General features: G+C 44.2%; 2 protein-coding genes across 8 annotated transcripts in view; one reads left to right on the top strand and one right to left on the bottom strand.

The window, feature by feature from the left end:
- Positions 1-25,726, bottom strand: part of ARHGAP26 (Rho GTPase activating protein 26) — a 663,940-nt gene that overhangs the window by 566,017 nt on the left and 72,197 nt on the right. For all 4 annotated transcript variants that reach the window (XM_065918816.1, XM_065918817.1, XM_065918815.1 and 1 more), the window contains one exon: positions 24,162-24,233. The gene's annotated coding sequence lies outside the window, so the exon portion shown is untranslated. The remainder of the gene's footprint in view (positions 1-24,161; positions 24,234-25,726) is intronic.
- Positions 1-25,726, top strand: part of FGF1 (fibroblast growth factor 1) — a 112,046-nt gene that overhangs the window by 24,637 nt on the left and 61,683 nt on the right. The window lies entirely within an intron of this gene.

Below are 25,726 nucleotides of genomic sequence, written 5' to 3'. Positions count from 1 at the left end.
AACAGGCTGGCTCCCCAAGGAAATAGCCCACTACTAGACATCCTCTCTCCAAAGAGCTCATACAATAACAGAACTGATAAGACAAAACAGAACACCAAGGCCCAAAGTCACAGGGTTGGTGAGTTTAGCTATCGTAATACCTATACCGAGCCACATTCATGAGGTTTCCAAACACAATTAAGTAAGATCTTTGTCCAACATTGGCTCCCAAGATTTTCTGAAAGATATAAAAATACTCTGGTTTTTCTTTAAACCATGGCAGCTCCTCTGTCCTTTATAGCTTTGCCTGAAAATGGCTTGGACTGAGTGATCTGACCACAGACAAAACTCAAAGGTGACTTTATAAGCCTTGAAAGAAAGTGAAAGTGAAGTCGCTCAGTTGTGTCCAACACTTTGTGACCCCATGGACTGTAGTCTACCAGACTCCTCTGTCCATGGGATTTTCCAGGCAAGAATACTGGAGTGGGTTTCCATTTCCTTCTCCAGGAGATCTTCCCAACCCAGGGACTGAACCCGGGTCTCCTGCATTGTAGGCAGACACTTTACCGTCTGAGCCACCAGGCAAGTCCTAGGTCTTAATGACCTAAAAAGAGGGAGATGGGAGGGGGCTTTGGGTTGGGGGGGACACATGTATACCTGTGGCCAATTCATGTTGATGTATGGCAAAAACCATCACAATATCATAAACTAATTATCCTCCAATTAAAATAAATAAATACAATTTTCAAAAAAGACCTAGGAAGTGGTCCCTCTCTCCAAGAGCAATACAACTATGTTACACTCTTTGGAAGAAAGGAGATGGAGAACAGAAGAGCAATGCAGCCATTCTACACAGTAACAGTAGTAAGAGCTATTAATTGTTGTCTACTTCAAAGCACTTGCTTGTAACTCAGTTAATCCTCCAAAAGGCTGATGACGTAGGTACCACTCTCCATCCTTTTTACTGATGATGGAGCTGAGACTTAGAGGGAAGTGAAATGATGTCTGGTGGTAGAAGCAGCCGAGTCAGGGCCCAGAGGCTGTTCAATCTCTATTGGCAGGACTCCTAACTGTCCAGGGCTTGGTAGCTGTCTGCTTTGGTCACCATTATGCTTTAAATGCAGCACAGAAAACAAGCTGAAGGAGATCATCCAAAGAGCCAGTGAACAAGGGTATGAGTAACTTTGCTTTCTTTCTGTTTTTCTTTTTTTTTTTTTTTTTTAATGTTTTGAGTCTAGGACACAGTGGATTCTCAAAAACTGTTTGTATAATGAAGTTGTTGAGTTAACGAGTATGCACTACTTAAAAAATTATTCTTAGATAATTAAGTAATATATTTCAGTATAGGAAATGGAAGTAATACCAGAAAATACAAGTTAAGAAAATAAAAGTTTACCCATCATCAAGAGATAATCACAGTTAAAATATTGATAATTTCCCAGTTCTTTTCTTGTGTTATATATATGTCTGTGTTGGTGTGTCTCTTTGTGTGTTTGTGTGTCTCTATTTGTCTTTTTCTCTGTGTGTGTGAAACAAAATGGGATCATACTGTCTTTACAGACTTTTAACTTACTTTTTCATTTAGCAACATATCATGGGTGCCCTCCACTCAAGACTGTTCTGAAACAGATTTTTTAATGGTGGCAGTGTACTCCTCTATAATCTAACGAGTCCTTTATTATTGGATATTCAGTTCATTGCCACTATTATTAATAATGCCATATTGAATATCCTTCTACAAAAACATTTAAGCATAGCTCTATTACTGTTAAGGAGGAAACAGCGATACATATTGAAATAGAAAAAAGAGAAAGACCCCTATTTTTAGGGTTCTTTTGTGCAGGGCAACCACATTTCTTACATCTGTCCTTTGGAATCATTTAAAGATGGGGAGAAGTCATCTGGAATGTTCCCCACTTCTCCAAGTCTGGTCATTATTCACCTCTCAAGCATGTTTTGGTGCTATTCTGCCACAGTGGGGATGGGTTAAGGAAAATCCCAGTTGTGGCTAAATGTGGGCCCTAAAGTTAGACAACTAGATTTTAATTCCAATTCCATGCCTAACCAGTTTTGCGACCTGTTTCATCATTCTGAGCCTCATTTTGTGTGTGTGGACACACCTCAGAGGATATAATAAAACAGGTAATGCTCTTCGAACACCTGCCTAGCACAGGACAAATGCTCAGGAGAAGGTGATTTTTATTATTACAAAGGCAGAGGAAGACTTTCCTTAGAAGGTTAGTTCTTTGGGAAACTCCTTCCCAGCCTACACTGCAAGATCCATGGAAAAAGAATTTTAAAAGCACTCAACAAAACAAAAAACAAAAAAAAAGCACTCAACATACCCTCTAGCTTCACTGCCTTTTTACTCTTTGGATATGCATGTGCACACATGTGTGTGAGTGTGAAAGCCTAAAGTGGTAAAAAACAATTAACTCTTTTTCCTTCCCTTGCCAAGAACCAGGTCTGCTGGATTAGAGATATTTAAATTCTGTTGTTCACAGCTGCATGAAGAATGTAGCTTTTCTTTCCATTTTGCCAGCTGTGTTTTGTAACTGTCTATCCTAAAATAAAAACAAAGCCGACCAAAAAAAGCAGGACTGTCTATATCAGTCCTAAATTGCTCTCAGTTTTATATAACAAAACAGAGAATATCTAACCCCTAAAACACAGACTACAGAAAGAATTCATCCAACTCATACACTAAGAAATACACACGACTGGCACATAGTATGTGCTTGTTGAACCTTGTTGAATATATTTATTGAATACATGTTTTTCTTACAAATAACAAGCTGTTGCAAAATCATTATACTCATTTTATCTAAATACTGTCAGAGCCTATTCAGAAGGGCTGAAGATGACAGATGATGAAATGAACAGATGCTTTCTGAGTCTGTAAATTGAGTGTTGGGAAACTTTCTCCTCCTAATTCATGGCTCTTGAAATATGTTTATGATCCTCATGGAATTGTGTAGGGATTACTCTTAATCGCCATCAAGGGGAACATAAGTGATAAAGCACTTCTGATGACCAGGCCAAGTTTTTCCATCTTTGTCTAAATATGGGAAATGCTCAGGAAAATCTTAAATGTATCTGTAATAATGTATCCACAATATCAAAATGACTGTAGAGATCACAGATAGCACATCTGGTTGTAAGGCAACCTAATGCTGGGCCAAGATTTTAATAGCAGGGCCAAGCCCTGAAGTCAAACAACTCCTAGGCCCTGTAACAATTTTCAAGTGGAACAACCAGCATCTACTGTCCTCAGACATTCATTTCTCCATATGTTTTGCTGGCATTGGCTGAGTCCCTTCTGTGCATAAAAGATCAAGCCACAGAATGTTCAAAGACAAGATACATCTTCTGCTCTCATGATGTCATAATCCAGTGAAGGGGAGAGACAAGCCAACAACTGGATGGAATCTTAGAAGGAACAGAAGAATCGCTAGGCAAAGCACTGCACCATGGGTCCTCAAAGGAAGAACCCTTTCTACTGGAGATACTAGTGAAGGCTTTGCAGTGGAGGTGCAATGTGATGTAGGTCCCGAAGGGTAAGAATTTTAGCTAGAAGAGACTGGAAGGGAAGGCCCTTCCAGGCTGAAGGAATAGCATGAACCAACTCAAGAAGGCCTGGACGTGCAACAGCGAGGTGAGGCTTCCAGGCAAGATTAGGGGGTCACAGAACCCTTTGCCAAGGACTTAGGGCCTTAATGTTTGGGAAGTGGGAAGCAATGGAAGGTTCTGGTAATGGGAGGGTTGGTGAGTATGTATCTTCCTTTAGAAGACTGGAAGAAGTGACTGGCACAGCAATGCCACAAGACCAGTCTGAGGTTCTGGCTTCTGTTTTCCATCTGTTTAACCTCTCAGCAGCTTTGAACGGTGTGGCCCAAAGCCAGCTTTCCCGCTGAATGTTGTGATCCTGTACCCTCTGGCCTCCAGTCCCCTGCGACTTTTCATCTGAGATCACTGGCTGCACTAGGGATCTCTTGAGAATGTGGGATGTCCCCCAGGGTAGCTGCCTCTGTCCACCTCTCTTTTCAGGCTCTGGGTCCTTCTCCCTTGAAGATTCCCATCTCTCCCCTCATCTCTGACCCTCTCGCATCTGCCTCCAACTCTGGCTTCTCCCCAGAGCCCCGTGTCCAAGGCCTGCCCGACACCCAGCTCTGAATAGATGGTGTCGCACCCCTGGGAAGCAGCCCACTCTGTCAGGCACTTGGTACCTGCCTCACTGACCAGGCTTCTCCTGATTCTGTCCATTCTCCCATCCATTCATCCATCTTCCCCACCATATTCTATGCTATCTCTGATTATTCCTTTGCTGAGTTCCTGGCATTTGCCAGATCTTCTTCATGCTCCTCCTCAAGTGACTTTAGACCATCCCTTCCCTCTACTCTCAAGGCTCGAGTTTCAGATCTTTTATCTATTTCAATTCAACAGCTATCTATGAAGAACCGGGGATTGTGCTGGGGGGTAAAGCTGTGTGAAGGAAGCATATGGCTCTTGTCCTAGATGACCTTGTAGTCAAGTAAAGAAGATGAATATTAAGCAAGGACTAGAAGACTAAATTTTCAGAATTTAGTGAATTTTCAGAGATGGAAACACAGAACAAGTGTCCCTCAGCCTCAGTGCCCAGCCCTCCCTGCCTCCACCAAGATTTTCCCATAAAATGTTACCAGAAACATCTTTCTAATTTCCTTCTCAAAGATCTCCACTGACTGCCCATCACTTGCAGATAGAAGTCTACACTATTCAGGTGGCACCATGCGGGGTCCTCTCTGGTTTGACTCCAAACTAGTGTGCATGCCCTGGCCCCGCAGCCCCACTCACTCATGCTGGGACCAGACCGCCTCTACCTGCCCACACTCAGGCCTCTGCTGAAGCTGTTTGTCCTTGTGTCTGACCTGCCACAGCTTCCACTAAATCCTCCTGAACCTCTTCCCCCTCCAGTCTCTGGCACCTTCATCATAGCACTTACCAGTCTGCCTTACTTATGATGTTCCTTCTCACCCTCCCTCAAGGACAGGGAACTGGTCTTATGTATCCTGAATAACGGTAACAGAATAATAGCTACAGAGATCAGATGTGCCAGGTGCTGTGCCAAGTGAGGTTACTCATGTTACCTTGTTGCACCCTCATAATGAACAATGTGGGGTGGGGGCTACCACAGGTCAAGTGACCTGATGCTCCGAGAGGTGAACTGACTCTCTGGACTTAAGTCCAGGAAGCCAGACTTCAGAGCTTACGCTTTGACCTTTATTCCCTTGCAGTGTCTGGTCAAGTCCATGTGCCTAATAGTAGTATGTGTGGGCCCTTAGTAGGTGTAGTGCAGTTAAGTGAATGGAGACAGCGAAGCCCAGAGCAGTCTTCTCAAGGTCATTACTGCAAGTCACAATCTCTGGGCAAAAGCACAATGCTGAGTGGCAGCATCTTCTCTTACACGTATTAGCTAGGAAATGGAGGCCATTTTCAAAGCAAAGTAAACATTTTTTACTGACTCAGGAGCAAAGGATTATAAGGCAGCTTGTTGAATACAGGAGCATGTACTCTGACTTGGCTTGGGTAGTGACGTGCTGCACTCACAGCCCTCTTTTGCCCAGACATCCAAAGCAGAGAACTTCCCATTTACACACACCCGCTGCCTCTGCTGAGCCTGAGAGGAGGTATTCCACAAGGGGAACACCCTCTCCCCTGGACTAGACCTGTCCGTTTCCGTAAGGAAAGGGTGTGGTGTGGAGCACCAGCCCTACCCGTGGGCCTGCCCTGCTTAGCTCCAGACAGACCTGCCTTTGTGAGCAAGGCAGGAGGTGGGGAGTGAGGGGAGGAGGCGGGCACCGCTTGGCATTCCACATCCTGGGAGCTGGGCCAGAGGGGAGAGCCACGGCGGGAAGGCTGGGGAAGCGAAAGGGCCACTTTCCCGGACGGCTGGACACGCAGCGCCACCAGTCAGCTGGGAGCCTCCTCTATTCCTTTCTGGGATGAGCGAGTTAGGAGCTAACCCCACAGAACCTTCAGGAAGGTTTGGAGCCCTGGGCTCTGAAGCCTGACAGTATTAGACACTTTGACCTCTCAGAGCCCCAGAAGGACACACACACTGCAGTGTGGGATGTTCGATAGTGGGAGGGCATCACTCCTGCCTTCTTATTGTCTGCCCCTCCCATGGCCTGGGAGGGACTCCGGGGAGGGTGCTCTTGAGGCTCCTCATCTTGATATCCTACAGACACCTTTATACACCACCCTCAGCTTCATTCATATCCTGGCTTATACGCCACATGTCTTTCTCTAAACATATCAGAGGACGTACAGACAGGCAGGCAGACGGACAGACTGATAAAGAGGTAAACATGGGGACTTGTGTCTAACGTGTTGTGCTTTCTCCTAACTCAATGGCTGCTGCTGCATTTTGTGAAATCTGCCCCATCCCTTTCAGCACACGGCACCCTGTCCAGAAGATTTTTAAGGGAGCAGAAACCAGTTTTGAGAAGCCAGGACATTTGGGACACACTCCTTAAGACCACGAGAGTCATTCTGTTACAAATGCAGTGAAGACTAGAGATTCCACAGCTTCCCCGAGGGGCAGGCCCACCATGCTCCTCCAGATCCAGCCCCCTGATAAAGATCTTGAGGGGGAGCCAGTGGCTGTTTCATTGACAAAGTCTGAGGTTTTTATCAATGCCATTCCGTACCTGAGAGGCTTGTGTTACCCTGGAGTCCCCCAGCCAAGGTACAGGCACAGGTCTTGAGTTTCCGGCCCCTGGGTTTGGTGCAAAGAGGCAGGCACAAGGCAGATGGCAAGGTAGGGGCAGGGTTAGAGCGGGGAGTCTCATCTCAAAAGAGAAGGGCTTGCCAAAGAGCTAGCCTGGGGAAAAGTCATTAGTTCTATCTTCCGTGCTGAAAAATGATGAGGAAGATTAGGAGGGCTCAAAAAAGGAACTGGCCAAACCTGTCTCTCCATGAGGCTCTGTAGCCGCCCCCACAAGGAAAGGCTTGCTTGTGGCACTTGAAGAGGAAGGCTGTGCGATGCCCTCAGGACCATGGAGAGCTGTGAATGGGACAGACCAAGTGGGGATCTGAAGACCTGGGGAGGCTCTGGGTGCATGAGTTACAAACGTTATAAATGTAAAGCATGATTGATTCTGATACATAAGACTCATTAGGCAGAGGTAAGAAGCTTGAGAAAAATATGGTATTTACATTTAGGGTAGGGGACGCCAGCAAGGACAGAGGCAGACAGCTTTGTGAAGTGAGTCAGGGCACTTAAGAGGAGATGGGAAGATGAAGCCACAGAGAAGAGCCTTCTTGGGGGAGGTCTCGGGTGATTAACTGCCTCACAAAACCCCAGCCAGGGTTTGGGGTGGTCTTTCCCAAGGAGGGAGCGAGTCAGCCCACTTCCCAAGAAAAACAGTTCCTGAAGTAATGAGTCCAGAGTCCTGAGGGCAGTGCAGGGGAGTGCTGAGAAAGGAGCAGGGCAGGAAGTGGGAGCAGGGTTCCAGGTGAGGCAGTGGGAGGTTGCAACCTCAGCCATCATCACAGGGCAGGATGGATTTGGGTTCTGAGATCTGTCCCATTGAGAGTGAGATGAATGTTTGTGTGAGGCTCCCAAGATACCTCAGGAATACTAACACTTGTAACAGAGTATAACTTTGCTACCTAAGGTAACCTTGTTTATTTGTATCATCATCTAACATTTATCCAATGTAGTACTGTGCTAAGCAAGCAATTTATATAAACTTTGTCTCCTCTTATCCTCACCTGATAACCCTATGAATGTAGGTAGTATTTCTCCCTTGCAGAGCAGAGGAAACAGGTTCAGAGAGGGAATGTTGCTTAGCTTGGGTCGCACAGAGAACAGTAGCCAAGACAAGACTTGCCTTCAGTAGGCCTGACTGCAGGGCCCAGGTTCCCGTCCCCCAGGTGCGTGCGGTGTTAGCCGCTCAGTCGTGTCCAACTCTTGCAACCCCCTCGACTGTAACCTGCCAGGCTCCCTGTCCATGGGATTCTCCAGGCAAGAATACTGGAGTGGGCTGACATTTCCTTCTCCAGGGGATCTTCCCAAGCCAGGAATCGAACCCATGTCTCCTGCTTTGCAGGCAGATTCTTTACCGACTGAGCTACAAGGGAAGCCCAACTGCCCTCCAGGGAAAAGGCTCAATCAGTCCAGAGAGAAGAGGGGACCCCAAGATGTGGACAGAGCCATGAGTCTGGCCAAGGGGGAATGACACAGAACACCTCCACTGCCACTGACTGGCTGTCTGCTTCCAGATCAAATCTCAGGCACCATAAACTGCATTTTATGTACCACTAAAAAATCAGTGCTGCACATCCTAATATCAGAGATGTTAAAATACCAAAGGAAAACTGCATCTGAGGTTTGAGAAAGGGTTCTAAGTGCCATGATGCACCAAAAGCCTCGCCTAGGCTATTTTATCTCAAGCTAACAATAGCCCTTTATCACCCCCACTGTGAGGGAGGGGGACACACCACTTGGAGCAGCAGAGCCTGTGCCATGGTCAGTGACACAGCACTATGGAGCCTCGAGCCCAGGAGGGTCCTCAGCAACCCCCGGACCCCCAACCCCTGTGCCTAACCACCAGGCAACACTGCCTCTGAGGCAGATGGGCCATCTTTGTCATTTGTTCCGTCTGGTGGGCAGCCAGCTAAACAAACCAAAAACACAACAGAGGCACTTTTCAAGAGAAAAGAAAACTTTGCTTCATTGCTCTCCACAGGCTCATCTGTGCCTGGACACACTCCGAGTCTCAAGCTCCCCCTGAACCCTGGGGATGCATCAGCCTCTGGTTGCCAGCTCAGGTGACCCATTCAGGAAGACCTTTCAGCTCTGCCCTTTCATCTCTGAGTTCATAAACCTCCTTAGTCCTGGGTCTTTCTCTGACCCACATCTCCTTTTCCCCAAACTCCAGCTGGTGATCTGTACCAGATTTTGCAGCATCATCCTTGACCCTGAACTTTATTCTTCCCACATCTTCCTTGCCTCCTCCCATCTTCCCAAGTGTCTTAACTCTTTGGCCTAGCCCTGCCTTGTTCAAGAGCCTTATTCACATATTAATCACTTCCTAGCCCTGTTTCATAGCTCCTTTTCATTTAAGGCTTTCTAGAATCCCTGCATGTCATAATGAAAACACAAAGAAAAGAGACGTGGAACGAGATGGTTGTATGTGGAAAAAGCCAACTGGACAAGGTTCCTTAAATTTTATTGCCAAGACCTCCATCACCTACCACGGGCTGTGTAGCTATAACCTGGCCTCTTGGTTTCCCAGCCTGTGTCATTGTATATCTGCTTGCCAGGTGTCCTGACCTCCTGGCTGTCCTTCCCACAACTATCCAAAGTGAAGGAGGCAGTCGCACTTTAATGAAATCTCCGCCATCTCTTTGAAACACCCTAGTTCCCTCCTCTCCTGGCCACTGAGTCACTCTTTCCCTGCACATTTCTTCTCAGAGCTTTCCAGACACAGGAGATGAAGGAGGGTACTTGGCACTTTCCACTTTCCGGATACTACTCCCCACTTCAGTGAGAAATTAAAATCACAATGTGGACACGCCTCCTAACTGGCAGAATCACTGTACTGAAAAATGCCCATTTTCTTTTTTTCTGATTAAGTTTCTTCTCACTCTGCCTCTATCCTTCAGAATCTCTCTTTTCTGCACAGCTGTCTCAAGTCAGTCTAACTTCCCACAAAGACCCTTTTAACATAATTTCCACTTTCCGTCTATGTACACTTTTACTGAAGGTTCATTATTATTCATTTTCAGTGGTTTTTTTTTTTTTAATAATTTTTTTTTATTAGTTGGAGGCTAATTACTTCACAACATTTCAGTGGGTTTTGTCAAAGCATTAACCCTGCTCAGTACAGATTTCCTTTGCTCGGAGTCCCTCCAGAGCAAAGACCTGTCTGCTTTGTACATTTACTCCATCCATGGGTCATGAGGACACAGTGAATATGTGCCGAGGGAATGGATGACTCGCAGCCAATGCTGGGTTTCTGCCTCCATTTAGGATACGAGCACCATGAAGCATCTGTTCATCTGACACACCTCTGTGGTACCCTACCATGTGCCAGACCCTGTGTCAAGCATGGTGGGTATGAATAAAACAAGTCTCTGATCTCTTTTTTTTTAAATTTTAATTGGAAGACAATTGCTTTACAACACTGTGTTGGCTTCTGCCATACAACAACATGAATCAACCATAAGTATATATTCGTCCCCTTCCTCTTGACCCTCCCCCTCCCCTTCCCACCCCTCCAGGTTGTCAGAATACTGGCTTGAGCTCCCTGTGTTATACAACAACTTCCCATTAGCTATCTGTTTTATATATAGTAATGTATATGTTTCGATGCTACTCTCTCAATTTGTCCCACCCTCTCCTTCCCCTGCTGTGGTCCCTGCTATCCTGAAGCTTCACTTTTTTTTTCTTAATAAATGTTTATTACTTATCTGGTTGCACCGGGTCTTAAATGTGGCGTACCAGATCTTCTTCTATCTTCGTTGCAGCATGAGGAATCTTTAGCTGTAGCATGTGGGATCTGTAGATGTGGCATGAGGACTCTTGGTTGTGGTATGTGGGATCCAGTTCCACAACCATGGATTGAACCTGGACCCCCTGAATGGAAGCGTGGAGTCTCTGCCACTGGGTCACCAGGGAAGTCCCTGAAGCTTCACTTCTAATGAAAAAGGACAGTTTGAAAATCATTAAACTGAAGTCTAGTCACCAAGTACTGGACTCTAATAAGTGTGCTGGAGAAGGTCTTGAATTCATGCTTGTTCTAGGAGGGCTAAGAAACTGGGAAAGGGAGAGTCAGAGAATGAGATGAAGACATTTTTTTTAACCGCTTAATTAAGATTTAATTTACATACCATACAATTCACCCATACAAAGCATACAATTCAATAGATTTTATTTATTTATTTTTTTAAATTTTATTTTAATAGTTGGAGGCCAATTACTTCACAACATTTCAGTGGGTTTTGTCATACATTGACACGAATCAGCCATAGAGTTACACGTATTCCCCATCCCGATCCCCCCTCCCACCTCCCTCTCCACCCAACTCCTCTGGGTCCTCCCAGTGCACCAGGCCCGAGCACTCGTCTCATGCATCTCACCTGGGCTAGTGATCTGTTTCACCATAGATAATATACATGCTGCTCTTTTGAAACATCCCACCCTCACCTTCTCCCACAGAGTTCAAAAGTCTGTTCTGTACTTCTGTGTCTCTTTTTCTGTTTTGCATATAGGGTTATCATTACCATCTTTCTAAATTCCATATATATGTGTTAGTATGCTGTAATGTTCTTTATCTTTCTGGCTTACTTCACTCTGTATAATGGGCTCCAGTTTCATCCATCTCATTAGAACTGATTCAAATGAATTCTTTTTAACAGCTGAGTAATATTCCATGGTGTATATGTACCACAGTTTCCTTATCCATTCATCTGCTGATGGGCATCTAGGCTGCTTCCATGTCCTGGCTATTATAAACAGTGCTGTGATGAACATTGGGGTGCACGTGTCTCTTTCAGATCTGGTTTCCTCAGTGTGTATGCCCAGAAGTGGTATTGCTGGGTCATATGGCAGTTCTATTTCCAGTTTTTTAAGAAATCTCCACACTGTTTTCCATAGTGGCTGTACTAGTTTGCATCCTCACCAACAGTGTAAGAGGGTTCCCTTTTCTCCACACCCTCTCCAGCATTTATTGCTTGTAGACTTTTGGATAGCAGCCATCCTGACTGGCGTCTAGTGGTACCTCATTGTGGTTTTGATTTGCATTTCTCTAATAATGAGTGATGTTGAGCATCTTTTCATGTGTTTGTTAGCCATCAGTATGTCTTCTTTGGAGAAATGTCTGTTTAGCTCTTTGGCCCATTTTTTGATTGGGTCATTTATTTTTCTGGAATTGAGCTTCAGGTGTTGCTTGTATATTTTTGAGATTAATCCTTTGTCTGTTTCTTCATTTGGTATTATTTTCTCCCAATCTGAGGGCTGTCTTTTCACCTTACTTATAGTTTCCTTTGTAGTGCAGAAGCTTTTAAGTTTCATTAGGTCCCATTTGTTTAGTTTTGCTTTTATTTCCAATATTCTGGGAGGTGGGTCATAGAGGACCCTGCTGAGATTTATGTCGGAGAGTGTTTTGCCTATGTTCTCCCCTAGGAGTTTTATAGTTTCTGGTCTTAAATTTAGATCTTTAATCCATTTTGAGTTTATTTTTGTGGATGGTGTTAGAAAGTGTTCTAGTTTCATTCTTTTACAAGTGGTTGACCAGTTTTCCCAGCACCACTTGTTAAAGAGGTTGTCTTTTTTCCGTTGTATATCCTTGCCTCCTTTGTCAAAGATAAGGTGTCCATAGGTTCGTGGATTTATCTCTAGGCTTTCTATTCTGTTCCATTGATCTATATTTCTGTCTTTGTGCCAGTACCATACTGTCTTGATGACTGTGGCTTTGTAGTAGAGTCTGAAGTCAGGCAGGTTGATTCCTCCAGTTCCATTCTTCTTTCTCAAGATTACTTTGGCTATTCGTGGTTTTCAGTATTTCCATACAAATTGTGAAATTATTTGTTCTAGTTCTGTGAAAAATACCGTTGGTAGCTTGATAGGGATTGCATTGAATCTATAGATTGCTTTGGGTAGAACAGCCATTTTTACAATATTTATTCTTCCAATCCATGAACACGGTATGTTTCTCCATCTGTTTGTGTCCTCTTTGATTTCTTTCATCAGTGTTTTATAGTTTTCTATGTACAGGTCTTTTGTTTCTTTAGGTAGATATACTCCTAAGTATTTTATTCTTTTTGTTGCAATGGTGAATGGTATTGTTTCCTTAATTTCTCTTTCTGTTTTTTAATTGTTAGTATATAGGAATGCAAGGGATTTCTGTGTGTTAATTTTATATCCTGCAACTTTACTATATTCATTGATTAGCTCTAGTAATTTTCTGGAAGGGTCTTTAGGGTTTTCTATGTAGAGGATCATGTCATCTGCAAACAGTGAGAGCTTCACTTTTTCTTTTCCTATCTGGATTCCTTTTACTTCTTTTTCTGCTCTGATTGCTGTGGCCAAAACTTCCAAGACTATGTTGAATAGTAGTGGTGAGACTGGGCACCCTTGTCTTGTTCCTGATTTCAGGGGAAATGCTTTCAATTTTTCACCATTGAGGGTGATGCTTGCTGTGGGTTTGTCATATATAGCTTTTATTATGTTGAGGTATGTTCCCTCTATTCCTGCTTTCTGGAGAGTTTTAATCATAAATGAGTGCTGAATTTTGTCAAAGGCTTTCTCTGCATCTATTGAGATAATCATATGGTTTTTATCTTTCAATTTGTTAATGTGGTGTATTACATTGATTGACTTGCAGATATTAAAGAATCCTTGCATTCCTGGGATAAAGCCCACTTGGTCATGGTGTATGATTTTTTTAATATGTTGTTGGATTCTGTTTGCTAGAATTTTGTTAAGGATTTTTGCATCTATGTTCATCAGTGATATTGGCCTGTAGTTTTCTTTTTTTGTGGCATCTTTGTCTGGTTTTGGAATTAGGGTGATGGTGGCCTCATAGAATGAGTTTGGAAGTTTACCTTCTTCTGCAATTTCCTGGAAGAGTTTGAGTAAGATAGGTGTTAGCTCTTCTCTAAATTTTTGGTAGAATTCAGCTGTGAAGCCATCTGGTCCTGGGCTTTTGTTTCCTGGAAGATTTTTGATTACAGTTTCGATTTCCTTGCTTGTGATGGTTCTGTTAAGATCTTCTATTTCTTCCTGGTTCAGTTTTGGAAAGTTATACTTTTCTAAGAATTTGTCCATTTCATCCAAGTTGTCCATTTTATTGGCATAGAGCTGCTGGTAGAAGTCTCTTATGATCCTTTGTATTTCAGTGTTGTCTGTTGTGATCTCACCCTTTTCATTTCTTATTTTGTTAATTTGGTTCTTCTCTCTTTGTTTCTTAATGAGTCTTGCTAATGGTTTGTCAATTTTGTTTATTTTTTCAAAAAACAAGCTTTTAGCTTTGTTGATTTTTACTATGGTCTCTTTAGTTTCTTTTGCATTTATTTCTGCCCTAATTTTTAAGATTTCTTTTCTTCTGCTAACCCTGGAGTTCTTCATTTCTTCCTTCTCTAATTGCTTTAGGTGTACAGTTAGGTTATTTATTTGGCTTTTTTCTTGTTTCTTGAGGTAAGCCTGTAATGCTATGAACCTTCCCCTTAGCACTGCTTTTACAGTGTCCCATAGGTTTTGGGTTGTTGTGTTTTCATTTTCATTCATTTCTATACATATTTTGATTTCTTTTTTGATTTCTTCTATGATTTGTTGGTTATTCAGAAGCGTGTTATTTAGCCTCCATATGTTTGAATTTTTAACAATTTTTTTCGTGTAGTTGAGATCTACTCTTACTGCACTGTGGTCAGAAAAGATGACTGGAATGATTTCAATTTTTCTGAATTTTCCAAGACCAGATTTATGGCCCAGGATGTAATCTATTCTGGAGAAGGTTCCGTGTGCACTTGAGAAAAAGGTGAAATTGATTGTTTTGGGGTGAAATGTCCTATAGATATCAATTAGGTCTAGCTGGTCCATTGTATCATTTAAGGTTTGTGTTTCCTTGTTGATTTTCTGTTTAGTTGATCTATCCATAGTTGTGAGTGGGGTATTAAAGTCTCCCACTATTATTGTGTTACTATTAATTTCCTCTTTCATACTCATTAGCGTTTGCTGTACATATTGCGGTGCTCCTATGTTGGGTGCATATATATTTATAATTGTAATATCTTCTTCTTGGATTGATCCTTTGATCATTATGTAGTGTCCTTCTTTGTCTCTTTTCACATCCTTTATTTGAAAGTCTATTTTATCTGATATGAGTATTGCGACTCCTGCTTTCTTTTGGGCTCCATTTGCGTGAAATATTTTTTTCCAGGCCTTCACTTTTAGTCTGTATGTGTCTCTGGTTTTGAGGTGGGTCTCTTGTAGACAGCATATATAGGGGTCTTGTTTTTGTATCCATTCAGCCAATCTTTGTCTTTTGGTTGGGGCATTCAACCCGTTTACATTTAAGGTAATTATTGATAGGTGTGGTCCCATTGCCATTTACTTTGTTGTTTTGGGTTCACGTCTATACAACCTTTCTGCATTTCCTGTCTAGAGAAGATCCTTTAGCATTTGTTGAAGAGCTGGTTTGGTGGTGCTGAATTCTCTCAGCTTTTGCTTGTCTGTAAAGCTTTTGAAATCTCCTTCATATCTGAATGAGATCCTTGCTGGGTATAGTAATCTAGGTTGTAGGTTATTCTCTTTCATTACCTTAAGTATGTCCTGCCATTCCCTTCTGGCCTGGAGGGTTTGTATTGATAGATCAGCTGTTATCCTTATGGGAATCCCTTTGTGTGTTATTTGTTGTTTCTCCCTTGCTGCTTTTAGTATTTGTTCTTTGTGTTTGATCTTTGTTAATTTGATTAATATGTGTCTTGGAGTGTTTCGCCTTGGGTTTATCCTGTTTGGGACTCTCTGGGTTTCTTGGACTTGGGTGGCTATTTCCTTCCCCATTTTAGGGAAGTTTTCAGCTATTATCTCCTCGAGTATTTTTTCAGGGCCTTTCTTTTTGTCTTCTTCTTCTGGGACTCCTATGATTCGAATGTTGGGGCGTTTCACATTGTGCCAGAGGTCCCTGAGGTTGTCCTCATTTCTTTTGATCCTTTTTTCTTTTTTCCTCTCTGCTTCATTTATTTCCACCATTCTATCTTCTACCTCACTTATCCTATCTTCTGTCTCTGTTATTCTACTCTTGGTTCCCTCCAGAGTGTTTTTGATCTCATTCATTGCATTATTCATTTTTAATTGACTCTCTTTTATTTCTTCTAGGTCTTTATTAAACATTTCTTGCATCTTTTAAATCTTTGTCTCCAGGCTATTTATCTGTAACTCCATTTTATTTTCAAGATTTTGGATCATTTTTATTATCATTATTCTAAATTCTTTTTCAGGTAGATTCCCTATCTCCTCCTCTTTTGTTTGACTTGGTGGGCACTTGTCATGTTCCTTTACCTGTTTGGTATTTCTCTGCCTTTTCATCTTGTTTAGATTGCTGTGTCTGGAATGGGCTTTCTGTATTCTGGAGGTCTGTGGTTCCTTTTTATTGTGGAGTTTTTACCCGGTGGGTGGGGTTGGATGGTTGGCTTGTCAAGGTTTCCTGGTTAGGGAAGCTCGTGTTAGTGTTCTGGAGCATGGAACTTGATTTCTTCTCTTTGAAGAGCAATGGAGTGCCCAGTAATGAGTTTTGAGATGTGTCTATGTGTTAGGTGTGACTTTGGGCAGTCTGTATGTTGACTTTCAGCGCTATGTTCCTGTGTTGCTGGGGAATTTGCGTGGTATGTCTTGCTCTAAAACTTGTTGGCTCTTGGGTGGTGGTTGGTTTCAGTGTAGGTATGGAGGCTTTGGACGGTCTCTTATTACTTAAAGTTCCATGTAGTCAGGAGTTTTCTGGTGTTCTCAGGTTTTGGGCTTAAATCTCCTGCCTCTGGATTTCAGTTTTATTCTTCCTGTAGTCTCAGGACTTCTCCAACTATACAGCACTGATAATAAAACTTCTAGGTTAATGGCGAAAAGATTCTCCCCCGTTAGGGATTCCCAGAGAGGTTCACAGAGTTACATGAAGAAGAGGACAGGGAGGAGGGAAATAGAGATGAGCAGGAGGAGAAAAAGGGGGACTCAAGAGGAGAGAGACAGATCTACGCAGTCGTCTGTTCCTAGAGTGTTCTCCGTAGCCCAGACACCCACAAAGATTCACAGAATTGGATTAGGAAGAGAAGGGGAAAGGAGGAAATAGAGGTGTTCTGAGGTAGAAAACAGAGAGTCAAGATTGGGAGAGAGTAATCAACACACTCCTGAATAAAAATGGAAACTGAATATTGGATTCTTAAATGTTCACAGTTTATATCATATACTGAAGAACAAAAATTAAAAATCTAGAGTAGAGGTTAGACTCTTAAAAATACTATATTAAAAACAAAAACAAAAACACCCCCCAAAAAATTTTAGAAATATATATGAGGTTCGGTTTAAGAATAGGGCTTCTCTTCTTTTTTTTCCTTTCTTTTTTGTAAGGTTATAGTGTATTGAAAATGAATAATTAAGGAGTAGTAGAGGAGTACTAGAAGACTTTAAAAGAAATAAGAGAAAAAGAAAAATAGAAAATAGAAGAGAAGAAGGGAAAAAAAAGAGGAGAAAATAAAGAGGAAAAAAAATTTTCCCTAACTAAAAAAAATCACAAGAATTTATGAAAATGAAAGTTAAGGAGTAATGGGGGAGTAATATGGAATTTTAAAGGAAAATAAAAAAGAAAAAAGAAAATTAAAAAAAAATTTTTTTTTTTACTTAAAAAAAAAATAAAAGTAAAAATATACCTAGGAATTTCTCTGGAGCTGTTGTGGTCAATATGTGTTCGCCTCAGTTTCAGATAACTCCTCTTTCCAGCTTACACTTCTCGATATCTACAGGCCCCTTGCGGTGTGGTCAGTGTTTCCTACAGGGATTTTAATCTGTTGCACCAGTTCCTTCTGACGCGGTTCCCTTTGTTTATTTGGCTTCTGTTTGCCGGTCTCTTCAGGGCCTCATTTCCGCCCTGACACAGGCGGGCGGAGGTGGACTCTTATTCAGGTAGCTAGTTCCGTCGCGCTGCAGGGCGGGGCTGGCGCTGCGGGGCGGGGCCGGCGCTGCTTAGGCTCCGGCTGCTCTATATGGAATGCGCCCCGCGCTGCGCGCGGTTCCAGCCCTCAGGGTGTTCCGCCAAAGGTCGGAACAGAAAGCTGCGCCTGCTCTTTGTGCCTTCCCCGTCAGAGCGGTCCAGGCAGCCAGGGGCTTGACGCTTGATGGGCGCACTCTCCCCGGGTGCGCGCGCCCACTCCTTTCCGTGGTCCCAGTCTCAGATTCTGCCGGCGCCAGTCCAGTGCGTGCGCCTTCTGCCCTCCGCGACCCCAGCCCCAGTCCCCGCCCACGCCGGTCGGATGCCTGCGCCCTGTGTCTCGCCGCGACCCTCCCGGCGGATGTCGACCATCCAGAATCTCCGTCCCTTTGTTCTGCGAACAGCTGGCAGTGTGTTCCGGCCGGTTAATTTTCTCTCTCTTTTGCTCTCCCACAGTTCAAGCTGGGAACTCACAAAAGCTCCCCGATTGTCCTCAGGGCACTCAGGTCCAGACCCTGCCCCAAGTAATGCCGCCCGCTCCTCTCCGTTCCGCCCCCACTTGATGGTGGCAGATGCGGTGTCTGGGGTACTTTTCTGCTGGGAGTTGCTTTTAGGCTCGTAATCTGTGGGTTTTATTTATTGTTTTCCTCCCAGTCACGTTGCCCTCCGAGATTCAAACACTTTCCCCAGGCCCGCCAGTGCGAGGGTTTCCCGGTGTCTGGGAACGTCCTCTATTAAGACCCTTCCCGCGACGGATCTCCGTCCTTAGCTCTTTTGTCTCACTTTTTATCTTTTATATTTTGTCCTACCTCCTTTTGAAGACAATGGGCTGCTTTTCTGGGCGCCTGGTGACCTCAGCTAGCGATCAGAAGTTGTTTTGTGAAGTTTGCTCTGTGTTCAGTTATTCTTTTGATGAATTTCTAGGAGAGAAAGTGGTCTCCCCATCCTACTCCTCCGCCATCTTGGCTCCTCTCCAATAGATTTTATTATATTTGACAGAGCAGTGCAACTATTGCCACTATTTAATCTCAGGGCATTTTCATCGTGCTAACACCTCCACACTCACTAGACTATCACTGCCCCATCCCTCCTCTCCCAGGCCCTGGCAACCACAAATCTACTTCTTGTTTCTATAAACTTGCCAATTCTGAACATTTTATATAAACTAATCAGATGCTATATAGGTGTTTGTGACCAGCTTCTTTCACTACCATATTGTTTTCAAGATTCATCCATGTTGTAGTATTTTATCAGTTCAGTTCAGTCGCTCAGTCGTGTCTGACTCTTTGCGACCCCCATGAACTGCAGCACGCCAGGCCTCCTTGTCCATCACCAACTCCTAAAGTCCACCCAAACCCATGTCTATTGAGTGGTTGATGCCATCTAACCATCTCATCCTCTGTTGTCCCCTTCTCCTCCTGCCCTCAATCTTTCCCAGCATCAGGGTCTTTGCAAAATGAGTCAGCTCTTTGCATCAGGTATCCAAAGTATTGGGGTTTCAGCTTCCCTCTTGCCATCTCCTGCTTGACCACTTCCAATGTTCCTTGATTCATGGACCTAAGATTCCAGGTTCCTATGCAAATGGCTCCTTACAGCATCGAACCTTGCTTCTATCACCAGTCCCATCCACAACTGGGTGTTGTTTTTCCTTTGGCTCCATCCCTTCATTTTTTCAGTACTTCACTCCTTTTTATAGTCCAGTAATACTCCATTGTATGAGTATACCACATTTCATTTATTCATTCATTCATGATTTGTTGGACATTTGAGTTGTTTCCACTTTTTGGCTATTATAAACAATGCTGCTCTGAACATTATTATATGTTTTTGTACGAACACGTTTCCACTTATCTTAGGTATGTCCTTAGGAGTGGTTTTGTTGGGTCATATGGTAACCCTTGGACAAACATTTGAATAACTGTCCAACTGTTTTCCAATGTGGTTCACCAATTCTACATTTCCACCCAAAATGTTTAGGGGCTCCAATTTCCCTACATCCTTGTCAACACCTGTTATTATCTGTCTTTTGCTTACAGCTATCCTAGTAGATGTAAATGGCATCTCATTGTTTTGATCTGCACATCCCTGAAGGTTAATGATTCTGAGTATCTCTCCATATGGAGATGAGAATATCTAAATTATGTTTGTGAGACAGCAACTGACTTGAGTCCCAGAACAATGCATGCCTGTCACAGGTGTTCAATAATATCACTGAATGAACTCAACTCAGAATGTAGCAAAGAAAACTGCCTTAAAGGACGCTGGCTCCATGAGCCACAGCAGGCCTGGAAGAGGAGTGGTTGGATAAAGGATTATATTTTGCAAAAACAAAGCGATGTATTTTGATCCCCCTCATCCCATCCTGCTGCCTCTAAACCATGTTCCATTTGGACCCTCCCTTCCCAGAGGCTGGGTCAGGAGGCCTGGCACCCAGTGCCAGGGAGGGAAATTGGAATGCTGAAAAAGAGGGCAGGCAACCCAACTGCCAAGATTTGCGAAACTGCTTAAGCTCCCTTTTACCACAGGGAGGGCCAGGCCTGGCAGACAGACTATAGAGTTTCTGTCACTGTGGAGGGGGCTGCCCGCCTGCCACGGGGGGTCAGACTTGAGGATGATCTGCCTGTGTGTGTGTGCAGGGGGTGGAGGTAGCTGTGGCTCTGATAATACCCACAATAAGTTGAGAGGAACCCTGGGCCTGCAACATAGGGAGGCCTGGAAGGTTGAGAGGGTGGACAGGTCTGAGCCCCTGGAAGGTGGATGCAGACTGGACTCCAGACTTCCAGCTGTCCCTGGGTGATGTAGACACTGACATGAGGGCCAGAGGCCATTGTATGGTGACCTTTAGCAGGGCCAGGGACAGGCCTCCTAGGCTGGGAGGCAGACAACCAGAGGGGCCACGGCCAGCAAGAGCCACTCAGCCAGGGAGTCACCCTGGGCCTCAGCAAACCGAGTGAAGCCAGGGCCTCAACTCGAGCCGTGAAGGCCATGTTGGGCAGTTCAAGAGCAGGCGGAGGGCTCCACACCGAGACCTCAGGCCCCAGAGGCCCTGAGTGAGGGTCTTGACACTTCCAATAAGAGGCTGAGTGACATCCGCTCCCGTTACAGCTAGATGATGCTTCGGAGAGGGGCAGGTAGAGTGGCCAAAGATGAGGGGCTCTCTGGGTTGGGGCATCACCCAAGAGGGCTGTTCGGATTCCTATTCTGGATGAGACTGATGTTGCTGCTTTTCAGCCACCTAACCCGTGAGGTCTTGGGAAGAAGCCCAGATTACAGACGAATGAAGACACGTTCCAGTCACATTGTGTGATGAAACTGGTGACATGCCACCTGGGGTTGGAGGGCTAATTCACTCAGCAGTGACCCAGTCTGGACGGGCAGTGGGCATGGGACATGTTCGGAATCCGACCTCAGCCTGAGTGTGGCTGTGTCTGCAGTTGTTTCTGAGGGTCCACCGTAGCGTCTAGGAGTGTCTAGGCAACTCTCCTCTACAACCAGAAAACCAGCTCAAAGTGCATGGCCTTTGTCATGTTTGGCTCAGATCCTTTAGAAGCTTTTGGAGGCATGTGGATGGGCCAGGCTGAGAAAACATCACCCCTCGAACAGTGGCTCCTCTGAGTTTTTGAGCCCTTCCTTTATTATAGGTACTGCACTAACACACATGTCATCGAGTCCTCCCAGTGACACTGTGAAAGTAAGGACTACTGGTGGTTGTGTTTTATAAAGAAATTGGGGGCTTAGTGAGGTCCCCTAGGATCTCATACACAAGTGTTGGCATCAGTATTTGAAGCACAGTGATCTAGCTGCAGAGGCTGAAGACTGACCACTGGATACATGGTCTCTCACTTTTCTATCTAAAAATTCCCCTTAAGATTTGAGGCAAAAGCTGTTTATTGAAGAAAAAATTTTAATGTTATTGTTTCATATTTGTAAAAAAAAAAAAATTGCCCCAAAAAGTGACCAAAGTGGACTAGTGAACAAATTGGTAGAGAACCCGAGTAAGCACTCTTTAACAGTGACTCTTCGCCCAGTATAAATCACCTCCAGCAAACCCAAGACCTCAGCTTTGTCGGTCATGTAACTGTACTCAAAAGACACTACACCCAGCTCAGCTCAAAGCATGTGTGCTCCCATCCATCTGCCCATCCACCCATCCATCCACCTACCCATCCATCCATCCATTCACCTACCCATCCATTGATCTATCTACTTTTTCCTCTCACCTCAGCATTTCATCTCACTTTTCCCTCTCAGCCTAGTATGTATAAAGCACCAGGGGCCCAAATGAACAACAAAGTTCCTCCTTTGAGAGGTTCACAGTTGGGGCAGAAGCACCCCCGCAGTACAGTATATACAGGTAGAGATGGTGGTTTAGCGTGCATGGAAGAGAGGACAGCTTTTTTAAAAAGAGAGTGTAGATAGGCAGGCATGAGAAGGAGGGGTTTTGATAGTGAGCTACCCCCCAATCTCTGCACCTTCTCCTCCTTCAGGTCTCAGCTTAAATGTCACCTCCTCAGGGAGTCTTGCCTGACTGTTCTAAAGTTGGATTTACTCTTTATTCTCTGCCTTTGTTTCCTGATACTGAATTTTTCTTTCTCTGTCGTTTAAGTCGTGTGTGTGTGTGTGTGTGTGTGTGTGTGTGTGTGTGTGTGTTAGTCTCTGTAAAGTTCCAGGTAAAATGTGGTCCCATAAAGACAGAGAAAAGGACTTACTTTTTTCACCAAAGTACCTCCAAGGCCTGACATGCCATCGATCCTCAGTTTGCTGCCTGAACAAACAAAGGCTAGAACTAGATCATAAAGAGCCTTGAATGCCAAACTAAGAAGTTTGGGCTTTGGCCTGCGGGCAGTGAAGAATATGGAAGAGTATTTGGGCAAGGATGCTATGCAGGAGGCACAGGAGACCTGGGTTTGATCCTTGGATGGGGAAGATCCCCTGGAAGAGGGCATGACAACCCACTCCAGTAGTCTTGCCTAGAGAATCCCCATGGATAGAGGAGCCTGGTGGGTCACAGTCCATAGGGTCGCAAATAGTCGGATACGACTGAAGCGACTTAGCACGCATGTATGCATACATGAGACATCAGATTTGTGGTTTGGAAGGACAAGGCTGGAGGTGTTGTGGGTGAGGTAAGAGGAATAAGCTACAGAGAGAAAAATTAGAAGCAATCGCCTCAAATTGGGGTCAAGATTTCACCATCCTGGCCCAAGACACTGATGGTAGGGAAGGAGAGGAATGAAGATGTAAGGCATACTTAGGTCAAATCATTAGAAAATGCCTGTGGGAAGCGAGGGAATGGGAATATGACCAAGGTCTATAGTTTGGGTTACTCTGTAACCACTGTACTGTCATTCATTAAGGCAGAGGCAATTTGGGATTTTGGAGACATGGGCGGAAGCTGACGCAGACAAGGTTATGTTGGGAGAGGAGGAGAGCAGGCACATAGTTGAGAGAAGACATGTGGGGCAGACCCCTGAGGGGTGATGAACATCCAAGGAAGGGCCAAAGGACAAAGCCATGAAAAGATGCTAAAAAAACGCAGTTAAAGAGGAAGACCTGAAAGCCAGAGCAATGGCTGAAACCAGACAGCATGGTTTAGAACGGGACTGGAAAGTTCTACTGCCTATGGGGGCAGGAGAACCCACGGGAGGGAGCAGTGGAGACCCTGGGTCAGGCTGCCCCTCAGTCTGACGGTGGGTGCAGCGGTCAAATCTTCAGATGCCAGGTCCAGGTGTAACCTCCCAGTTGGTACATGTCGAACCGACCGAGAGCAACTACAACCAAAGCACAGCTCCAGCAAACTACATGGCCTCAGGTCACCTCTGGCTCGCGGGCCACCAGCTTGCAGTCCTGGTTTTGGAGAACATCACGGGCGAGCTTTTCCAGAGGCAGTTTTGGCGGAAGGAGGACTCCAGAGGGCTGAGGGTGACTGAGGGGCTGGAGGCAGTGACAGTGGTGGGGGAGGGGGGAGCTTGGCCATGGGGAAAGCTAAGAGAGAGGTGGGAGCAAGAAGGCCCCAGGGAGGGTGGGAAGAAATCTTTAGGTGGAAGACATCGAGCAGGTCTGGGGTTGAAGGGACAGGCTGAGAGCACAGCATTCTTGCTCTCTTTCCAGAGGGCTGTACAAGTGTTATTATTTTTACTTTAAATTAGAAGAATATGCCTGATATACTTTCACCAACTCCATTCCACAATCCGAGGTAGTCATTTTTTCAGGTTTCTATCTATGTATCTATACTTACACATATAATTTTGAAAACCAGTTATGGGATGATCCCACACATACTGTTCCAGGGCTTTCTTTTCCCCATATGTCTAGCTCTCTTTTTATGGCTACCTGGTATCTGCTTGACTATATAATTTGTTTTATCATTCTGTTATTGATGTAGCATGGTTTCCCAGGTCTTGTTATGGGAAACAGTGCCTCTATGGACTTTATACATTGATCTCTGGGTCCTGGGGTGAATCCCTCCATAAGACAAATTCTTAACATTGGACTTACCAGTCAGAGTCTGCACACAGTGTGATGTTTCCTTGAAGGACTTGTTGGATTTGTTTGCTTTCTCCTTAGGGCCTGGGGATGAAAAAGGCAGGGAAGAGGTATATTTCCAAGGAAGCTATACAACTGAAAACAAGGCTTTAATGTATTCCAGTCTGATGACTGTACAGATTTCTTTTTAATCAAGATGCTGCAGGTAGAGTAGTATTCACATATAGGTAACTTTTATTCTTTAACCTGATAAAGATGGAACAAACATAAATAACTTGTAGACAGAGAAAATGACAGTCTACTCTTCTTCGTTTGAAAAACCATCTTCTAGGACTCTTGCCTGGAAAATCCTGTGGATGGAGGAGCCTGGTAGGCTGCAGTCCATGGGGTCGCTAAGAGTCAGACACGACTAAGCGACTTCACTTTCACTTTCACTCATTGGAGAAGGAAATGGCAACCTACTCCAGTGTTCTTGCCTGGAGAATCCCAGAGACAGGGGAGCCTGGTGGGCTGACGTCTATGGAGTCTCACAGAGTCGGACACGACTGAAGTGACTTAGCAGCAGCAGCAGCAGGACTAGAGTCAATATTTGAAAAATATACTGATTCCCAAGGGCCCACTGAAATAAGTTAGAAGAGCTATGATGTGGAAAATTTGTTCACAGATTTCAGGGAGACCAAAGGTTGAAGGCCATTAAAAATTTTTTTAAACATAACTTTACACCTAGGATTTGGTATTTAATCTGTGAAATCACCAGTTTAATTATATTTTTGGGATATCATTCTTTGGCAGAGAAGAGGGAAAACCGTCTGTCATTTCTACAGAGAACACAAAAACAGGCAGGACAAAGATGAAGCATCAACAGCCTCTTTCAAAGGCCCTGAGCTCCCAGCTGCAGTCAGCACCCTTAGCTCCGAGCGCCCTCTTCTGGACTTGGGCTCCTCTGCACCAGTCTGTACCCAGCCCACCAAAGACTGGACAAGTCTGATTTTCAGTTTGGAAAGCTCCAATTCTAACTTCAACACATCTTTGAGTTTCCTCTGCCTAAGCCACTGAAGCCCCAGGATGTTCTTTTTCAATATTTGTGCTATTTTCAGGTTACACAGGACTCTGTCTCCTCTTTAAGAATGATTCCTTGGTGACTTAAAAAAAAATACCCTCCTTAGATCTGAGTTAAGTCTTGGGATTCCTCGTAAGTTTGCTGTCAGGAATACATTCCTAATTTTGAATGAGTGGGAACTAGATCTAGAAACCCAAGGAGAACAGCAAGCAGTTGGATGTGCCATTACCCAATGCATTTGGGCAAAGTCTATTCAAGACCATGGGTTTCTGTCCCATTTTAGAAAGTTCTCAGAACTTTAGATCAGCCTCATATTTCTTCTATTCCTTTAACAAATACTGCTGAGCACCTGCTATGTGTCAGAGGTATTCACACGGAGATAAGAGGATAGTGTCACTTTAATCCCTCACAGATGATAACCAGGTGGTGGTGTTATTGCAAAATAGTTGAAAATCTATGTGCATCATAATGGCTTACTGGAGCCTCAATCATGTTCTTTCAAATTATCTGCTAATCT

Source organism: Muntiacus reevesi, chromosome 1, assembly GCF_963930625.1.
Source record: "Muntiacus reevesi chromosome 1, mMunRee1.1, whole genome shotgun sequence".
NCBI classification, from domain to species: Eukaryota; Metazoa; Chordata; class Mammalia; order Artiodactyla; family Cervidae; genus Muntiacus; species Muntiacus reevesi.
This window is presented reverse-complemented; position numbering and strand designations above follow the sequence as displayed.